This window comes from Natator depressus, chromosome 10, assembly GCF_965152275.1.
Source record: "Natator depressus isolate rNatDep1 chromosome 10, rNatDep2.hap1, whole genome shotgun sequence".
Lineage (NCBI taxonomy): Eukaryota > Metazoa > Chordata > Testudines > Cheloniidae > Natator > Natator depressus.
In genome coordinates this window covers 21,589,124-21,602,779 of record NC_134243.1, presented here as the reverse complement: position 1 = coordinate 21,602,779, position 13,656 = coordinate 21,589,124, and the positions used below count along the sequence as shown (strand labels likewise).

Genomic DNA, 13,656 nt, shown 5'->3' with positions numbered 1-13,656 from the left:
TATATGCACACGCAACTGGTGTTCACAGCCATTACAGGTATACACTCTGGCTATCCTTGCAACCTTCTTGAGTACTATCCTGGTGGGTAGGGTAGATGCCACCAGCTGTTAGGGATTCTGCTGTCATGCCTTAGATCAATGGTAGCTCTCATCTTCACTGTGATGGGATGTATGGTGTGGAACTTGAAATCCCTCAGTCCATTTCTTTCTACTTCTAAAAAACCACCTATGACCTATTGTTTTCCCCAAAATGATGTTATTTCTTGGCCACCATTTTTACTTCCCTATCCTCCTATTTCCCCCTGTCCTGTTTAGCTGCTTGAATTTTAATTTTTTTTTTCATTTGTTTCTGTTGTATTTTTAGAACAGGATTTTCAAAAGCACTCTGTTAAAGTAGCTCCCATTTAAATCAAGTTAAACCTCCATTGACTTCAAGGGGAATAGTTAGGCCAATGCTGAGAGCTTCTGAAAATCTGTTAGATTGCACAGTGCTGTGAGTGGCTTGGTGGGAGGCTGGTTAATTCTTTTATTTTTATTATTAGAAAAACATCCTAATGTAATCCATTGCAAAGGAGACAAAACAGATTGGATGCTTTGAAACATTTAATAAACTGTCAAGTCATTATCAATTTTTAATGATAAAAAGGCCTCTAAAGGAAAACAGATTTTTTTTGTACATTAACAGTCTGTTTAGTTAGGTTAAACTCTCTCAGGACCATTTTGTAACGTCAAGCCTGGCAAGCAAAAAAAGGACAGATTAGTATAATCTATTGGGGTTCTTTTAGAAATGATACATTTCTGTGCCTTTCATGACAATGTTCACCCATTGTACAAGCCATAGGAGTTACTTCATCTATGGCTAGTACAGCCACCAGTGCACAGCACATAGCAACTCCAGAAAAAATATTGAAGAAACTACTCTGGTAGGTCTTAATGACAGCCATCAATCATAGACCCGGTATAGAAGTCAATGGTGTACTAAACAACTTTCATTCAGTCTATATGAATGAGTAATTAAACGCTCCTTTGTTTAGTTGCGACAATAGAAGCCACTGACAAAGGTATGCACCAATATGGCCAGGCTGAGTAGAAGCTAAGCCATATGGCCCAACAGTGTTCTCTGGATATTAGTTGCAAATTCTGGGGCTGGGACATTGATTTGGTTGCAGCTGCATATGTTTGTGTATGTGAAAGGAACCAGAAAGCAGGAAGCCAAAAAAGAGAGCTGCTTTTGGGCAGAGTACTCACTGGGAAGAGAGGGTTGGATTTCTGAACAGGAAACTGTCTCCTGTTGACTGTTTCTACTATATTCAGGGAAACAGGACTTTGTGTGCATTCTTTAGAAATAAACACCAAAAAATACCTGACTTTTCTGATCAATTTTTGGTCTTAATGGAAACAATTAGACAAGGCCCTGAATATTGGCTTAACACTTGGCTTAAATTGGGCAACAATAACATCCAGTTGTAATTACCCTTCATAGGGAGAATTTGGGTAGAAAATCAATGGAATTAAAATATAGACAATTCAGGTCAGACTCAATAATTTCTTGGAATCCTTTATTGTTAGGCAGCCATAGTAATGTTGCATGATAAGCTGGGAGATAAGCCTAATATCAGGGGCCTATTTTAAAGAAAAATATTGAATGATCCTAATATTGACTCTGCTTTCTGATGCAATACTTGCTGGTCTCTTGCATTCTAGTTTAAATGAGTCAGATTTCCCAGAAACACTATCAAGGATACCAAGACACTGTTCAGTAAATGGTATCTGAAACATTTTCTCAGCACTTGTAGGCTGAATGAGCTCCCTGGGATTTACCTTGAAGTATAAGAGGCAGTATTGAAACTTATATGCTTACTTGCATTTATAATCAAATGGCTCTTACATTCAATAACTTTAACTGTATCTGAAAAGTTAGGTATGTACCAAATTATGACATCTCTGGTTTTTCTTCCGAGGGGCATAACGTTATATATCTGTGAGCTGTTCTATTTTTAATGTTGTTTTAAATTAAATTTACAGTACATTCAGGAGTCAGTTCTAAAACGAGACTATTAGTTTATATCCTTCAGATCTTCAAGGAAACCTTTCATTATTGTGCAGTGGCGGTAGCCATTCCATAGAGTTGGCTTTCTATTATAGTCCTAATTTCCAAACCTTCCTTCCTAACATTCAAAAGAAGCCTTTGAAATTTCACATGCCATTTCTCATCCCAGAAAGGAAATTTCCTGGGAAACATAGAAAATGCTATCAGAAAAGGATTTTTGAAGTTACAATGCTTGAAAAAGTCTGACTCTTGAACATTTTCCTGGGTTCATATTTTCAAAAAAACTTGGCCTGCAAACATCAAAATAATTTTATTTTGTTCTTGCTGAGAAAGTTCTTTTACTATTGTTTGGGTGGGGTTGGTTTGGGTTAGTGAGGAATTACCAAAAAAAAAAAAAAATCTTATGGTGGGGTTGTGCATATGCCACATGAAGGCAGGCAGGAAGGAGATTAATTAGAGTCTCAGCACAGCAGGGAAATATCAAGAAGGCTGTGGAGAGCTGGAGAAGGGGCCCGGAGAGGAAGAGGGAGTTAAAATTCACCAAGTCCAGATATAGGGATGGGAAATAAGGATGAGCTGCGAAAATAACTACCTTGCTTATCTAGTGATCAGGTTGAGCACTTTGATTTTCTGCTCATGCTGAAGCTATTTGCAACTTTTCCCTCGTTTATTTTTTGGATAAGGATGAAGAAAGTCCTAATCCTGATTTCCTGTATCCTGGGCCGGAATAGAGAAATGCTCTGCACAGAAGGGCATGTGTACCGTAAAGTGGCATGATGTATTACTTTGTTTTTCCTGTTTCTCTCCCGCATGACTCAGCTTCTTGGATTCCCCCACCCCACCATGGTCTTGTCATTCCACATCCCCAACATCTAATCTACAACCTCGGTGCCTTCAATCTTTGGTAGAGGGTGGGGGAAGAGAAACCTCATTCTTCCTGTGCAACACTTCGCTTCTAGCCCTAATGCTATATTTCATCAACACATTGACAATGATGGTACTCAAATTCTACTTCCACTGGACTACAGATGCATTCACTGTCTCCCATATCCAGTGAGTGCTCCATTTCTTGTTTGAATTTAAGTAAATAATTACCTACCTTCCCCACATACTGTGGTTTTCTCCCTGCTGATGATTGCTCATTATGCAGATGACTTGCGTCCCTTATTAAATTATCACTGTCCCTCCAGATGCCTTTGCATTCCCTTTCTTAATTGTTAGTCAACAAGCCATTCACTTGTAGCCAATGCCTTTAACTTGCTGCATGTTCAGTCATGCCATAGTTCTTCCTAACTCGAATCCTTATCAAATATGCATGGGAAGACAGGGTCCCTCCTTTGCTGGTTTGCTTCTGAGTCTGTTGTGACTCTACACCACTGTGCTTCAATCTGATTTTTTTGCTCAAATCCTGACTCAGAGTATCACTTCTTTCATTCAGAGACATATGTATAATTTTCCTTCTTAAGTAGGAGGTTTTGTTGGAATTTATTAATTTGTTTGGTACAAAAGTCTGTTTCCAGTAATCATAGTAATCAGACTGCGCTGGAGCTAAAACTTAAATTTTATTTTCAATATATTGCTCAAACAAAAGTTAACACCACATGTTCCTTTTCTGTTAGACATTTTAGCTGATGCCAATTTTTATGTATTTAATAGATACACCAATGATGAATTCAGCCCATCATAATCATATCAAGGGTTAAGGTAAGTCAACACACATGCTGTACTGCTACTTACAATACTAATGTTGTGTAGATGGTAATAATTTATTTTCAAAAGTCATTTTAAGTGCTAGATATTGTTTTATGTTTGTGTGCATGTGTGTGTAGGTGAGGCCTACGCCTATAGCCGAGAGTACAAGCAAAAGGGTAGGAAAAAAGAAAAGAGAATCAAATTTCATATCCTGTACCTTTAAGGAATAAGTCTTTGCTTGGAACATTTCTCCACCGTACCAATGTACAGTGACAGAGATTTTCTTCAGAGTGGTCCAGCAAGAGAGCAAAATGCCAAATCAAGAACAGCTTGATTCAGTAAACGGGGATGGGAGAGGAGGGAAGAAGGAAATAAATAGTCAATATAAAGGCCTAGATGCTCAGCACAGGGTGGGGGCTGCAAGACAGCTGATTATATCTCCTTAGTCCTGTTGCCACTTCTACATTTGCTGGCTGTGGCTCTGAAGATGTTGTCTGCTGGGTAAGGATAGTCAAAGTACAACATTCAAGGTTCAACAAGGACAAGTGCAGAGTCCTGCACTTAGGACGAAAGAATCCCATGCACTGCGACAGACTAGGGATTAAGTGGCTAGGCAGCAGTTCTACAGAAAAAGACCTAGCGGTTACAGTGGGTGAGAAGCTGGATATGAGTCAACAGTGTGTCCTTGTTGCCAAGAAGGCTAATGGCATTTTGGGCTGTATAAGTAGGAGCATTGCCAGCAGATCGAGGGATTTGATCATTCCCCTCTATTCGGCATTGGTGAGGCCTCATCTGGAGTACTGTGTCCAGTTTGGGGCTCCACACTACAAGAAGGATGTGGAAAAATTGGAAAGAGTCCAGCGGAGGGTGACACAAATGATTAGGGGACTGGAGCACATAATTTATGAGGAGATGCTGAGGGAACTGGGATTATTTAGTCTGCAGAAGAGAAGAATGGGGGGGGGGGGGATTTGATAGCTGCTTTCAACTACCTGAAAGAGGGTTCCAAAGAGGATGGATCTAGACTGTTCTCAGTGGTAGCAGATGACAGAACAAGGAGTAATGGTCTCAAGTTGCACTGAGGTTTAGGTTGGATATTAGGGTGAGGTTTAGGTTGGATATTAAGAAAAACTTTTTCACTAAGAGGGTGGTGAAGCACTTGGTCCTGCTTTGAGCAGGGGGTTGGACTGGATGACCTCCAGAGGTCCCTTCCAACCCTGATATTCTATGATTTTATGAGCATACTTTGGGAGCTCAGGGGGCTAGTGTGGGTGATGGCTGATTCAGCTCTGCACTTGCTGGAGACTTCTCCACCGTGGGAGAATCCTCAATAGATTTAGGCTCAGGGATGCTTTTGTTCCTTTGGATCTGTGGGAGCAGAGCATGGCTCAGGATGGAGCCTGCGTATACAAGGCAGTCAGTTTTTCAAGATTTCTTTGCTGTCTAGCCTAGGCTTGGTCAGAGAAACTGCTCGACCCTGTTTCCTCAATCAGCTGGGGTGGGGGGGGAGTGAAGGGAAGGGGAGGATTTTCACCTTTCTTCAGGATATCTTCCTCCAGCCTATTATACCTTGCCCTTTATATCCTTGCCTTAATGAGCCCAGGTGGGGATCCTTCTTTTCCAGCATGTAGGTAGGGCAGCTTTTTTGAGGTGGAGTAGGCAGTATGCCTGGTTCTCTTTGTAGGCAGGGCAAGGTTTAGCTGTCTGACTTATGCCATGACTACACTAGAAAGTTTGACCAACAGAACTTTTGTTGGCTTACAGATGCTGCCATTGTTAAAATGGTACAGCTTGTGCACACTTGACTGCTTGTTCTGGCTTTGCTCATCATCACTGTGAGAGCTGGCTCTGGCAGAAAACACAGAGGGTGGGCATCATAGTGTCCTCTATGACACCATCTGGCACAATGCCTTGTGATTCTTTTTTGCCTTGCATTGTTACCAAGATTACAATCGGAGAATTGTGGGAACTCAGAGTGAAGTTTTCACAATTTCCTTTACAACATTCCATAATGTTTCTTCCATTCTGTTGATTTATGTCCCTGTCGTAGCCCAGGATGTTCTTTCCCTCTGTAATGTCCACATAGACATCCTTATTCTCCTGTGGTTGCTCCACAGCTGTTCTTGACCAGCTTCTTCTCAGCATGTGGAGATGAGATTCAGGACTCCTTTCCTGGTCTAGGCAGGTTTAGCTGGAGCTTTATCTTTATGAGGAGCTATAGTTGTCTGCTCAAAAAGTGGGCTAAATGTGCTTATAAAGGTGACCTCCTTATAAAGGAGGCATTTCCAAAACACAATAGGAATTTTAAAGGGGGTGTGCTTCTGGTCACTTTGACCCTTACGCAACAGAGTTCAGAACTGTGATCAGAGCAGCCCAGAGACAGGTATAATGGGGCTGCTGCTGGAGGACTGTTTTCACCAATACAGGTAATGTGGCATCCACACTGGCATGTAGCCGATGGAAAAATGTCTGCTGAAGACTTGTGATGTTTGGAGATGTGGTGTTGTTTGTGCAACAGAAAAGCTGGGTTCTCTCAGCTGAGATCAAATTTGTGTGTGAACGCATGCAATCCTGTGGTGACAAAAGACAACTTCTTTCAACCAACCTTTGTAGTATGACCAGGCCTCAGTCTACAATATGTGCACCCCTTCACACTGACATAAGTAAGCCTTTGTTGGTGCTGACAGCAGTGTGATAATTTAAGAAAATACAGACAGCTCACTTACCTAGATTTATTGTAGTTGTTGCACAACCTTAAAAGGGAAAACAGTCTCCCAGATCACATATAATGGAAAATATTTAAATATCTAAAGGTTAATCTATTACCCTGTTTTGAATTTTGGTTATTTTTGTAAGCAACAATTGAAATTACAGGGATCACGATCTGGTAATTAGATAACATACCTGCAGATTGTTAGCTGATCACTGAAGGGGTCAGAAATTAACAACCCATGAATATTTTCTCTGTCTCTGTCTATGTTTGAGAAGAGAATCAGACTTCTCACAAATGTATCAAAACAGGCAAAGCTAGACAGTTTGCTTAAAAAAACAACCCATTTAACACAGAATTAGATTCAAGTTAACATGATTTGCAGCATTGGAGTTGTGTTAACAGGACTCTCGTTCTGAAAGCAAGAGAACATTTGACAAAAAACCAAATAGCTAAATAGACTTGTACTTCCATGGGTCAAAAGGAGAGCTATGAAATAGTAATGCCAATGCCATACATAAGCAAGTGCAACAGAAGGTATATATGAACATTTTAATGGAATCTATTATTATGTTGTTATGCCCACATGGGATTACAAAGCAGGTTCCCAGCGTTGGCAAATAAGGTCACCTTTTAAAATAAAAAAGCAAGCATGAAATATTGTTTATAAACGGGCATTAAAAAGCATATTAAATATGAGCCTGAGGTAAATCAAAGTGTTAGCTTTCTATGTAAACTTTTGCATTATGACAGTATAGTAGACAACGAGGCAGTCAGAATGAAAAACAGGTGGTTAATGTTTGAAATGCAATGTTACTTCTGAAATAATCTTTGAGGTTACAGCCTTCTTGAAACTTAAAAGCTTTTAATATATTTTTGGGGATAGGAAAAAAAACATGCCAATTTGTCAAAGTAACATTACTTTGATGTCATCTCACAATGGTAACTACGTGCATAACATGTCTACTAAATGGATTCGGCTAACCTAAATCTTTCAAATTTTAAATTAGTTACAATGAAAAAATCTGTAAAATACTTTGGGTTGGTTGGGATTGACTGCAATCAGCTGTAGTTTATTAGTAGCAGATTACTGGGAGGAAGCAAAAAATGAAACTTAACAATATTTGTAGTTATTAAATACTTTCATGGGGTACAAAAAATAAAATAAGAACTATTTTACTGGTTTTGACATAGAAGAAATAAACATGTAAGCTATACAGTATTGTTAGTGAATTACCATTCATACAGGTAATATCACTTTGTTACTCATGTGTTGGCAACATTAAGGACTGTTGCTGTCATTGACAAATTTGGAGGCCTTGTCTTTGCTTTCCCATACATGACATGAGTATCAGTCTAAAATAGCTTGGAAAATGAATTAAATTGCTGATATTCTTATGCATATGTGCAGGTATTCCAAGATCTCCAGCAATCAACATTTAAGAGGTTTAAAATGTAGTTACTGGCCGAACAAAATAAGAAAACAGCACAACTATCTGTTACAACTGTAGTAGTTCTGTGAATTCTGGTGCTACTTAAGCATCTATCTGGGAAGCCTACAAAAAGTGATACCCAAAAGCACCTTGAAAGAAAAAATCTGAAAAAATGGCTGTTCTTGCCTTTTAGTTTAATTTCCCCATGATTTTATGAATTTCAAAGTGCTTCAGGCAGCACTGCAATTTTGTTTTGCCATTATATCGTGATGTTGCCTCCCTGATATTTTAAGTCAGAATGATACAGGCAAGTTGAAGTGATTAAAGTGTTTTTTCATAGTAATTACAACTACCTAAATGTACTTAGACTCCCTTCTCCTCCTCCTGCCTTCTTGTGTTATTTTTAATTTAACGGTTGGATGGTACAAGTTGTAGATCTTGTGTTTATTTAGGAATTTGGATAGAATTATAGAAATGTAGGGATGGAAAGGACCTCGAGAAATCCACAAGACCAGTCCCATGTGCTGAGGCAAGACCAAGTAAACTTAGACCATCACTCATAGGTCCAATGTGTTCGTAAAAGCCTCCAATGATAGGGATTCCACAACCTCCTTGGAAGCAAATTCCAGTGCTTAACTACCTGAATAGTTAGAAAGCTTTTCCTAATATTTAACCTAAATCTCCCTTGCTGCAGATTAAACCCATTACTACTTGTCCTACCTTCAGTAGACATGGAGAACAATTGATCACAGTCCAATTTATACCAGACCTTAACATATTTAAAGATTTATCAGATCCCCACTCAGTCTTCTTTGCTCAAGACTAAACATGTCCATTTTTTCATCTTTCCTCAAAGGTCAGGTTTTCTATACTTTTACCATTTTGGTTGCTGTCCTCTGGACTCCCCTCAATTTGGCCACATCTTTCTTAAACATGGCACCCACATGTTTAAGATGTGCCCCCTGAAAATACACTGCAGCATACCAGCTGAGGCCTCAAAGTGCTGAGTAGAGTAGGACAGTTACCTTCTATGTCTGACATATGGCACTCCTGTTAATACTATAATTAGTAGTATTATAAAAAATTATAAAAAAAATAATAGTAGCCTTTTTTGTAACTGCGTCATATTGTTTACTCATATTTAATTTGTGACCCACTGTAACATCCAGATCTTATTCAGCAGTACTATCACCTAGCCAGTTATTTCCCATTTTGTAGTTATGCATTTAGTTTTACCTTTCTAAGGTATGTCTACACTACGAAATTAGGTCGAATGTATAGAAGTCAGTTTTTTAGAAATCGTTTTTATATATTCGAGTGTGTGTGTCCCCACAGAAAATGCTCTAAGTGCATTAAGTGCATTAACTCGGCGAAGTGCTTCCACAGTACCGAGGCAAGCGTCGACTGCCAGAATGTTGCACTGTGGGTAGCTATCCCACAGTTCCCGCAGTCTCCACTGCCCATTGGAATTCTGGGTTGAGATCCCAGTGCCTGATGGCGCGAAAACATGGTCGCGGGTGGTTCTGGGTGCATATCGTCAGGCCCCCGTTCCCTCCCTCCCTCCGTGAAAGCAGCAGCAGACAATCGTTTTGCGCCTTTTTTCTTGAGTTACCTGTGCAGACGCCATACCACGGCAAGCATGGAGCCCGCTCAGGTAACTGTCACTGTATGTCTCCTGGGTGCTGGCAGACATGGTACTGCATTGCTACACAGCAGCAGCAACCCCTTGCCTTGTGGCAGCAGATGGTGCAGTAGAACTGGTAGCCGTCATCGTCATGTCCGAGGTGCTCCTGGCCACGTCGGCCAGGAGCGCCTGGGCAGACATGGTTGCAGGGACTACATTAGAAGTGACTTGACCAGGTCATTCTCTTTAGTCCTGCAGTCAGTCCTATTGAACCATCTTATGGTGAGCAGGCAGGCGATACGGATTGCTAGCAGTCCTACTGTACCATCTTCTGCCAGGCAGGCAAGAGATGAGGATGGCTAGCAGTTCTACTGCACCATCTTTTGCCGAGCAGCCATGAGATGTGGATGGCCTGCAGTCCTTCTGCACCGTCTGCTGCCAGCCAAAGATGTAAAAGATAGATGGAGTGGATCAAAACAAGAAATAGACCAGATTTGTTTTGTACTCATTTGCTTCCCCCCCTCCCCCATCTAGGGGACTCATTCCTCTAGGTCACACTGCAGTCACTCACAGAGAAGGTGCAGCGAGGTAAATCTAGCCATGTATCAATCAGAGGCCAGACCAACCTGCTTGTTCCAATAAGAACAATTACTTAGGTGCACCATTTCTTATTGGAACCCTCCGTGAAGTCCTGCCTGAAATACTCATTGATGTAAAGCCACCCCCTTTGTTGATTTTAGTTCCCTGTAAGCCAACCCTGTAAGCCATGTCGTCAGTCGCCCAACCCTCCGTCAGAGCAACGGCAGACAATCGTTGCGCGCCTTTTTTCTGTGCGGACGCCATACCAAGGCAAGCATGGAGGCCGCTCAGCTCACTTTGGCAATTAGGAGCACATTAAACACCACACGCATTATCCAGCAGTATATGCAGCACCAGAACCTGGCAGAGCGATACCGGGCGAGGAGGCAACGTCAGCGCGGTCACGTGAGTGATCAGGACATGGACACAGATTTCTCTGAAAGCATGGGCCCTGCCAATGCATGCATCATGGTGATAATGGGGCAGGTTCATGCGGTGGAACGCCGATTCTGGGCTCGAGAAACAAGCACAGACTGGTGGGACCGCATAGTGTTGCAGGTCTAGGAGGATTCCCAGTGGCTGCGAAACTTTCGCATGCGTAAGGGCACTTTCATGGAACTTTGTGACTTGCTTTCCCCTGCCCTGAAGCGCATGAATACCAAGATGAGAGCAGCCCTCACAGTTGAGAAGCGAGTGGCGATAGCCCTGTGGAAGCTTGCAACGCCAGACAGCTACCGGTCAGTTGGGAATCAATTTGGAGTGGGCAAATCTACTGTTGGGGCTGCTGTGATGCAAGTAGCCCACGCAATCAAAGATCTGCTGATATCAAGGGTAGTGACCCTGGGAAATGTGCAGGTCATAGTGGATGGCTTTGCTGCAATGGGATTCCCTAACTGTGGTGGGGCCATAGACGGAACCCATATCCCTATCTTGGCACCGGAGCACCAAGCCGGCGAGAACATAAACCGCAAGGGGTACTTTTCAATAGTGCTGCAAGTTCTGGTGGATCACAAGGGACGTTTCACCAACATCAACGTGGGATGGCCGGGAAAGGTACATGACGCTCGCATCTTCAGGAACTCTGGTCTGTTTCAAAAGCTGCAGGAAGGGACTTTATTCCCAGACCAGAAAATAACTGTTGGGGATGTTGAAATGCCTATAGTTATCCTTGGGGACCCAGCCTACCCCTTAATGCCATGGCTCATGAAGCCGTACACAGGCAGCCTGAACAGTAGTCAGGAGCTGTTCAACTACAGGCTGAGCAAGTGCAGAATGGTGGTAGAATGTGCATTTGGATGTTTAAAGGCGCGCTGGCGCAGTTTACTGACTCGCTTAGACCTCAGCGAAACCAATATTCCCACTGTTATTACTGCTTGCTGTGTGCTCCACAATATCTGTGAGAGTAAGGGGGAGACATTTATGGTGGGGTGGGAGGTTGAGGCAAATCGCCTGGCTGCTGGTTACGCGCAGCCAGACACCAGGGCGGTTAGAAGAGCACAGGAGGGCGTGGTACGCATCAGAGAAGCTTTGAAAACCAGTTTCATGACTGGCCAGGCTACGGTGTGAAAGTTCTGTTTGTTTCTCCTTGATGAAACCCCCCGCCCCTTGGTTCACTCTACTTCCCTGTAAGCTAACCACCCTCCCTTCGATCACCGCTTGCAGAGGCAATAAAGTCATTGTTGCTTCACATTCATACATTCTTTAGTCATTCATCACACAAATAGGGGGATGACTACCAAGGTAGCCCAGCAAGGGTGGTGGAGGAGGGAAGGAAAATGCCACACAGCACTTTAAAAGTTTACAACTTTAAAATTTATTGAATGCCAGCCTTCTGTTTTTTGGGCAATCCTCTGTGGTGGAGTGGCTGGTTGGCCGGAGGCCCCTCCACCGTGTTCTTGGGTGTCTGGGTGTGGAGGCTCTGGAACTTGGGGAGGAGGGTGGTTACACAGGGGCTATAGTGGCAGTCTGTGCTCCAGCTGCCTTTGCTGCAGCTCAGCCATACACTGGAGCATACTGGTTTGATCCTCCAGCAGCCTCAGCATTGAATCCTGCCTCCTCTCATCATGCTGCCGCCACATTTGAGCTTCAGCCCTGTCTTCAGCCCGCCACTTACTCTCTTCAGCCTGCCACTTACTCTCTTCAGCCCACCACCTCTCCTCCCGGTCATTTTGTGCTTTCCTGCACTCTGACATTATTTGCCTCCACGCATTCGTCTGTGCTCTGTCAGTGTGGGAGGACAGCATGAGCTCAGAGAACATTTCATCACGAGTGCGTTTTTTTTTCTTTCTAATCTTCACTAGCCTCTGGAAAGGAGAAGATCCTGTGATCATTGAAACACATGCAGCTGGTGGAGAAAAAAAAGGGACAGCGGTATTTAAAAAGACACATTTTATAAAACAGTGGCTACACTCTTTCAGGGTAAACCTTGCTGTTAACATTACATACATAGCACATGTGCTTTCATTACAAGGTCGCATTTTGCCTCCCCCCACCGCGTGGCTACCCCCTCAACCCTCCCCCCTCCCCGTGGCTAACAGCAGGGAACATTTCTGTTCAGCCACAGGCAAACAGCCCAGCAGGAACGGGCACCTCTGAGTGTCCCCTGAAGAAAAGCACCCTATTTCAACCAGGTGACCATGAATGATATCACTCTCCTGAGGATAACACAGAGAGATACAGAACTGATGTTGTTTGAACGCCAGCAAACATACACTGCAATGCTTTGTTGTACAGTGATTCCCGAGTACGTGTTACTGGCCTGGAGTGGTAAAGTGTCCTACCATGGAGGACGCAATAAGGCTGCCCTCCCCAGAAACCTTTTGCAAAGGCTTTGGGAGTACATCCAGGAGAGCCGCGAATGCCAGGGCAAATTAATCCTTTCATGCTTGCTTTTAAACCATGTATAGTATTTTAAAAGGTACACTCACCGGAGGTCCCTTCTCCGCCTGCCGGGTCCAGGAGGCAGCCTTGGGTGGGTTCGGGGGGTACTGGCTCCAGGTCCAGGGTGAGAAACGGTTCCTGGCTGTCGGGAAGACCGGTTTCTCCGCTTGCTTGCAGTGAGCTATCTACAACCTCATCATCATCTTCTTCTTCTTCGTCCCCAAAACCTGCTTCCGTGTTGCCTCCATCTCCATTGAAGGAGTCAAACAACATGGCTGGGGTAGTGGTGGCTGAACCCCCTAAAATGGCATGCAGCTCATCATAGAAGCGGCATGTTTGGGGCTTTGACCCGGAGCGGCCGTTCGCCTCTCTGGTTTGCTGGTAGGCTTGCCTCAGCTCCTTCAGTTTCACGCGGCACTGCTTCGGGTCCCTGTTATGGCCTCTGTCGTTCATGCCCTGGGAGATTTTGACAAAGGTTTTGGCATTTCGAAAACTGGAACGGAGTTCTGATAGCACGGATTCCTCTCCCCATACAGCGATCAGATCCCGTACCTTCCGTTCAGTCCATGCTGGAGCTCTTTTGCAATTCTGGGACTCCATCATGGTCACCTCTGCTGATGAGCTCTGCATGGTCACCTGCAGCTTGCCACGCTGGCCAAACAGGAAATGAGATTCAAAAGTTCGCGGT

At 43.3% G+C, this 13,656-nt stretch overlaps 1 long non-coding RNA gene across 1 annotated transcript in view; it reads left to right on the top strand.

The window, feature by feature from the left end:
- LOC141994917 (uncharacterized) overlaps positions 1–13,656 on the top strand; it is a 266,061-nt gene that overhangs the window by 37,070 nt on the left and 215,335 nt on the right. Inside the window, exon 2 of the long non-coding RNA XR_012641219.1 lies at positions 3,707–3,754. This is a non-coding gene — a long non-coding RNA (uncharacterized LOC141994917). The remainder of the gene's footprint in view (positions 1–3,706; positions 3,755–13,656) is intronic.